The following is a 7,403-nucleotide window of genomic DNA, read 5'->3' on the forward strand; positions in this document are numbered from 1 at the left end:
CAAGGTGGATAATCAGCTTCTTAAGGACCAAGCCCTATCGCCTGGTGCACGTTGAGCCCACATGTGGCCATGAGGTCTTACCAAATGAAGGACTTGTGCCGGCCCTCGGACCAGGTAAGAGGCGTGGCCTGCTGGGGAGGGAGGTGTGGGGGATAAGAGCAGTCTCTCTCAGCAACTCAGACATAGGCAGCACCTTCTGAACTCAGAGCTCTGGTTTTTCCCTGGGTTACTCAGACAAGCAACAGGTAGGAGGAAAGCCCTCGTGTGGGGTGCAGTATTTGTGCTTGCTTTCCCAGCGGGCCCTGGCATTTTTACCCAAGAGCATCTACTCTTATGCATATGGGTACTCATTCTGGTGCGCATGGAGGTTTAACTGTGTTTTACATCAGCATGTAAAACCGAGTCATTCCGGCAGATTACAGAATTACCATGTGCATGGGGCCCAGAGTTTTTAGTTTGTTTCTACTGCCTGTCAGATTACATCTGTGCAAGCTGGAGTGGACACGAGGGATGGCCACAGACCTCAAGGGATTACACAGGCCTTTACAGAACCCAGGCTGGGCTGGGATGTAGCTCAGTGGCAAAGTACTCGCCTAGCAAGTGCAACATCCTGGGTTCAATCCCTAATATCAAAAAAGAAAAGATCCCCCCCCCCAATACTGTTGTTGTTATTGTTGTTGTTGTTTAAAAAAACCAAACAATAAAGAATCCAGGCTTTGTCAGGTACGGATGGCTCATGCCTAGCTATGAGATCTGAGAATCATGGTTCAAAGCCAGCCTGGATAGAAAAGTTTGTGAAACTCTTACTTATCTCCAGTTAACCACCAAAAATCTGGAAGCGGAGCTGGTAGAAGTTCAACTGGTAGAGCACCAGCCTTGAATGAATAAGCTAAGGGACTCTAAGTTCAAGCCCCAGTGGCAATACCAGGGGTGCATGCATGCACACACACACACACACACACACACACACAGAACTTTTCTTAAGGCTGCAGGTGCACTGTACTACTTGCACTATTACAAAAATTAGGATCATCTAAAGTACCCCACGCTAACTTTCAGGGTCCATCAAAGATCTTGCCCCATACAGTTAGTGAATATTTTGATCTAATATAATGAGGCCATCAAACTTGGCCAATTTATTAAACACTGGAGATATTGGAGGCTTCAAAAGGTGAAGTGATGTCCCAAGGTTCATGCCTAGTAGGGACAACTAAAGGGTCCAAGGCCATGTTCCCTGCATGCTACAGTGCAGTTCTGAGAGGCTACCAATGAAGGCTTTGAAGCTGTAACTTTCCTATGGACAGATGTAGGAAGAGAGAGGGGGAGGGGAGGAAGGGGGGAGGGACGAAGGAAGAAAAGGAGGGAGAGAGAGAGAGAGAGAGAGACTAGGGAGAGGGGTTTCCATGAACAAGGCTTTGGACCCTCTGTGAGATTTCTGTGTTTCCTTAGGTTGCCTACTCAGATGCCAGCTCCTTCTTGGTGCTGTCTGAGGTGTCACTGGCAGATCCCAACTCCAGGCTAGAGAAGAAAGTAAAGGCCTCTAACTTCCCGTCCATTGTTGTAATTGAGGTAATGCGGTATCTTCTCTGCTTCTTTTCCTTTGTTTTTTATTTTTACTTTTAAGAGTCTTGGCTGTCAGGTAAAACTCTTTGAAAGGGTGAAATGCTTATTGACTGGACTGTGCAGCGATCACCTTGTAAAATCAGCCTGAGGAGGCAGATTCACCTTGGAGCCAAACTGGTTTGGTCTGCCACTTGTGATCTGTGTCACCTGTGGAACCAAGGGAGCGTGCACTGGGTCTTGTTAAACATGGGCTCTCTATTTAGTTGGGGCTCTTTTGAGAAAGGGGAACGTGGTGGAACATGGCTGCTGGGGGTGGGTGTTGGGGTTGGGGAGGATAGGAGAGTGTTTGGAGTACTGATTCTCCTTGAGCTTGGTGAGCCTATCCTAAAACAATCCCCATGCTGTTCTCACTCAGTCCTCATGTGATTCTGCATGAAGACTCGAGGCCAGGTATCTAGTGGTCGGTGTCCAAGCTTACCTTTGCAATGGCCTTGATATAATCTCTCTAATCTGCCATGGAGGCAGCAGTTGGTGGCCTGGGGGTGTGGAAGAAGCTGTGCATACTCAGCAGCGGTGTTGGTGCTCAGTTAGGAACTGAGGAGCTCTGGGTTTGTCTGTGGAACAGGAGAGGGAGAGGGGACTGGGAACCAGTCCTTACCTTGAGCCCCAGAGAAAACACTGAGTGCAGGCGGCTGTATTCTAATACTGAAGGAATGAATTCTGCCTCTCAGCTTGGCTGTGGGTGAGTAAATAGGATGTGGTGCTAGGAGTACAATCCGGTAAGTTGATCCTTACAGTCAAACCAGGGAATTCAAGGTTTGCTTTCCAACTCCTCACTAACTTATGCCTCACCTTGCCTGGGACATGGGGAATCATGTCTGCCTAGGGTTACTGTATGAGAGGATCAAGTGGCAAAACACTAGCCTTGATAAAAAAATTGCCCAAGAACATAGGCCCTGAGTTCAAGTCCCAGGACTAGCACCCAAAAAACTGTCCAAACAAAAACCTCTCCCAACTTTCCAACCATGAGCATTTCTTCAAGGGAAGTCAGAGATGTTCCTGGTGTAAAGTGGGTAACTGTGCATTAGCACCCCAAGACCTGGAGCCAGGTTGTGCCTCAGGGTTCTTGTGTGGACGAGGAAGCTGCCTGTCCTTGCTCACCTCTGTTCTGGGTCAGCCAAGCTTCAGCAGAGGAAAGAATGAGGGGCTGGCTTAGAGCAACTCATTGACATTCTTCTCCCAGAGCTGTAACCAGGAGACTGTTCCTTTGAAGGCTTTTCTGGTCCAGAAAAAGAGAAAAGAGCTGGCAAGGGTCTCATGGAGTGTTTATGTTCCTCACAGTAGTTCCACAGACTGAAGGGATTTCTCCCTGTTGTGCAGGGATGGAGATAGGCACTGGGAGGTCAGATGCTGGGCCAGGGCGATCCCCACACAGGGAGAAGCAGAGGAGCTGGCTTTTTATACCACAGGCCAGTGAAGCCCTGAGGATCCTAAGGCCTACAGGAGGTCCGGGCACCTATGCCCTAATCCTCCTGTTTCAGGAAGTGCTATCCAACAAGACTTGGAGAGGTCCTGGAATGCCTTAAAGCCTCTGCTTCCTGCAAGTGGAGAAATGTAGAGCATTTCACTTGGCCTCCTCTGGGAAAAGAGCCATGACTGTCAGGTAGACAGCAGTTTAGGAAAGCTCCAAGAGGTGGAGTAGACTGCAGAGGTCAGCAGTAGCATTTGCGTTGCTCTACAATCCGAGTGGAGGCTCAAACCACAGCTTTCCCCCTGGCCACAGACACTGACTCCAAGCATTCTTTCCCCTTTTCTGCCCCGCCCAGGGGATGGCATGCTTTCCATCCGGGCAGCAGGGTCATGTGGAAGTATTTTGAGATGAGAGGGGTGGAGAGTAGGGCATTCGATCTAGGAGATTTCTTTGGATTAGATCTAATTCTATAACCCCCTTTACCATTCTGTATCGATGTGTATTCTAACTAGAAACATTTTCTCTCTGCCAGTGGCTGCTGATAACACACCATGGCTGAGCTGGCCTGGTTTGTTTTAATACCCCCTTCCCTTGGTGGTTTACAGACCCTGGGAATTGAGCACAGGAGAGCACACACACACACACACACACACACACACACACACACACACACACACACACACACACACACACACACACACACACACACACACATGCGCAATGGGAGAAACCACTGCTGTTCCTACAATAACCAAAGTCCAATTCCATGAGGCTTCGATGGAGGTGAGAAGCCATCCACACGATTTTCTTAATAGCAACAGGGCAGGAGGTGTGAGCTCTGGGCTGAGCCAGGCGCTCCAGCCCGTCTGTCCACAGGCATGCTTCTGCTCTGTAGTTTTTCAAAACCTCTGCACCAAGGAGTTCCTAATTAGGAGTTCCTACCCCCGAATTCTCTGTCTTCTCTGTCTCTCTTCTTGGAGATCTAGCCCAACTTCAGGATGTCCAGAATTGAGGGTGGAGTCTCTGCCGCAAGTCCTGCCCATTCACTGCAGCACATGACAGCTTTGACTTCCAGTTGCTCAGGCCCAGAACTCTGAACCAGCCTTTCTTTCCTCTCTTTCTCCTGTGTCCCATGTTCCTGCCCCTCACTGGTCCTGGCGACTGGGTCTTGTCCTTGTTTGTTCCCTTCCAGGTCGCCGCCACTGCTCCTCCTTATTTCCACCCTCAACCCAGTCCCATTTATCCCTTGCTTCTGTGATACTTGTCCTAACTCATCATTCAAGCCAGGGGCTCCCTGAAATTCTGTGGATCCCCTTCTTCTTTCTCCCTTTCTCGTATCACATCAACTCCTTCAATGTCACCATCTGCCACCCTGGGCTCCCTCCGCAGGCCTGGGGTCTGTTGAGGAAGCAGACACAAGGTCACTGTCATGTCCCCTCCAGGATGCTCAGACTCCTGGCTTCCACTTTGCAAGGTTGACCAAGGGCGCTGCATTCTTTTCTTCCAGCCAGGCTTAGAGCTTGAGAGGTGCTTCTTGTTCCTCTCTGTGCCCTGTCCCTCCCAGGCCAGGCCATAGCGACTCCCCTCTCTGACGGTACCTCTGTGGGTACCACCCAGGGTACCCGCCCACCCAGGGTACCAGTGTGAGCTCTTCCTCTCAGCAGTGTGACTGCTCCACTCAAACGCCTTCCATGGCTCCGCATCTTCCAGAAAGTCCAAACTTCCCCACTTGCTCAGTTTCCTCTCTATTCTTGCTACACTTTGCTTTGCCAATCTTTATTTTCTATAAACAGTCCAAACTCAAACAGGGCTTAGAACCAAAAATACAATTTCTTGGCCAACCTAAACTCACCCCTGTCCCCTTCTTTCAGAGCCTAGCCTGAAAACTACCTGCCATGGGATTTGGCTGACAGCTGAGTCAGGCCACACGGTGCTGTTCCCCCCGCCCCCCCCCCCCGCCCCGGCCAATACCAGCATGTCCCCTCTTCAGTCCACCTCCTCCAGGCTGAGCCCTAGAGGACGTTCCATAGGTGTGACTTTTATCCCTTTCCACCCCTTCGCCATGCAGGTGCTTACCGTATGGTGGGATTTTTACCTTAACTTTCAGCAACTAATTCCACAGTAGTTTTTAATTTTCCATAGAAGGATCTCTGGAAATACTTCCCTAATTCATAATAAATTCCCTAAAAGAAACTTTCATCTCTCTACTTTTGTACTTTTTAAATAGGTACTATTTATGACCACAGTGCCCCCTGGTGGAGAAATGTTCATAGACATGTTCACAGTGTGGCTGCTTTAATCTGCCATTGTGGATTTGAAAAATAGACAGCGAAAGGGACCCGGGTTGTGATTTAAAACCAAACAAAGCCCAACGCCAAGCAAAATAAAAATCATACGATACATATATCATGAGTAACACACGATGTAGGAGTCAAAACTCTGAGGCCGCAGCTACCTGGAGGCTTGTGGTCTGCAAAGGACATGGCAGTTCTGTTTCACCCTGTATGACTTTGCCTTTAGCCTTCAGGGTCTGTGCTTCCCAGGTGATGGGTGGGAGGGTCCTCGGGGTCTGTCAGAGCTGTAGTGCTCTGTCCTTTATTCTCACAGAGTCCATCCTTCTTTTTTCTTTGGTGCTGGGGATTGATTCCTAGGCCCTAGACATTCTAAGCCTGTGTTTTCCCACGGAGCCACACCTCTGCTCTGCCCCTGATCTCAACTTCTGCCCTCCTTCAATGGACTCTCTTCACCTCCAGTCTCTCCTGGTCCATAAAACTCCCTTCCTGGCAGACCAGTCTGAATGGGATCCTCTGATTATTGCCTGTAGTTAAACCAACATACCACACTGCCTTCTAATGCCTTTTCTCAAATTTTCTAGAAATCTTTAGAACACATCATACTAGCATATTATTTGATTAATGAGTTTATAAAGGACGGGTTTCTTGTGACATTTTCATGCATGAATATAACATTTAGTTATACTCAGGCCCCCTCTACCCTTTCTCTATCTTCCTGGGATTTTTGTGTACATACTTATGGATCTTTGAGTTTGCACACTTGAATGTCTTGACTCCTAGCTCAATCTGAAGGATTCAGTCCACTAACTTGATTTGTCCTGCTCCTAGACCTGGTGCTTGAAGACAGACCTTGTCTGGAGTGGTGGGAACCCCTGTAAATATTCTCCTCACCCAGAAACCAGGTCCTTTTCTTGATTTGTTCTTATCTGGCCAGTGGAAATTTACCAGGGTGTTTCTACGTAGCCCAGGCTGACTTCAAACTCAAAATCCTCCTGCCTTAGCCTCCTGAATGTTGAGATTAGAGGTATTTGCCACCCTGCCCAGCTGATATATGGTTCTTAATCCACGTACCCTCAGGCCTGCACTAAAGAGCTGATGCACTCTAGAATGATCAGTAATCCCCTCTACGGGGTCCATGGCCCCTCTTCTAACTCCCCAGGGGTGGGATATGACCCATTTCCTTTTGGGGTGCGTTTCCATGACAGTTGTACACGTGGCATAGAGATATTTCATCCTGGGCAGCAGACACGTCGCGGGGAACATGCGGGTGTTGGGTGTCCACTGACCTCTAGGGAATGAGATCGATGTCCACCCTCTGTGACCTACACGATACTCTTAGTTGTAACTCTTGGGAAGTCCCTTGCACAAGTGTGTCATGGCCAGGGTCCAGAGGTATTCACACGGATTTATGCTTTTTCCTCTTAGGATTCTTGGGGCAAGGTTCTTATTGGGGACATGGAGTTGAAGAGGGTAACGGCTTGTACCAGATAAGGTTCTTCCCTGCCCCTGCTGAGGTGGGGGAGGGAGGCGAGGCCACACTGCTCTGTCCTCTCCGTGATGCTCTCTCTCTCTCTGTGTGTGTGTGTGTGTGTGTGTGTGTGTGTGTCCAGGTACATTCTTACCACAGTGGATCTGGACACAGGTGTGTCATGAGCAGGAAGGAGCCACTGGAAACACTAAAGAGGTAGGTAAAATTGCACAGCAGTGGCTTCTCACAGCTGGCTATATTGCTTGGGGTAGCAGTGATATTTATTGCTCAGTGTATGCAGAAACACGGAATGAGGGACGCTTCTCATTGGTCCCTTCCACATTAGCTGAGGCAGGTAGAGTGTCAGATCTCCTCCCCACAGCCTCTGGGCCTGACTTGGCATCTCTGGGTATAGGCAGGCAAAGCCTAAGACCTCCTTGAGCAGAAGTCATGCCTGGGGCTGGAGAGGCAGGAGTCATTTCTGGCAACGTGGGTCCTTGCGGCCTCCTCTTCCTGCCTACGCCCAACTCACGGCTGGCGCTTGTAGGGGAGCAGGTTAGTTTTCTCTGGTCAGCACTCCTCCTCCTCTGCTCATTCTGCTTCTCAT

The sequence above is a fragment of the Dipodomys merriami genome, unplaced genomic scaffold (assembly GCF_024711535.1).
Source record: "Dipodomys merriami isolate MVZ:Mamm:240054 unplaced genomic scaffold, mDipMer1.0.p SCAF_551, whole genome shotgun sequence".
NCBI classification, from domain to species: domain Eukaryota; kingdom Metazoa; phylum Chordata; class Mammalia; order Rodentia; family Heteromyidae; genus Dipodomys; species Dipodomys merriami.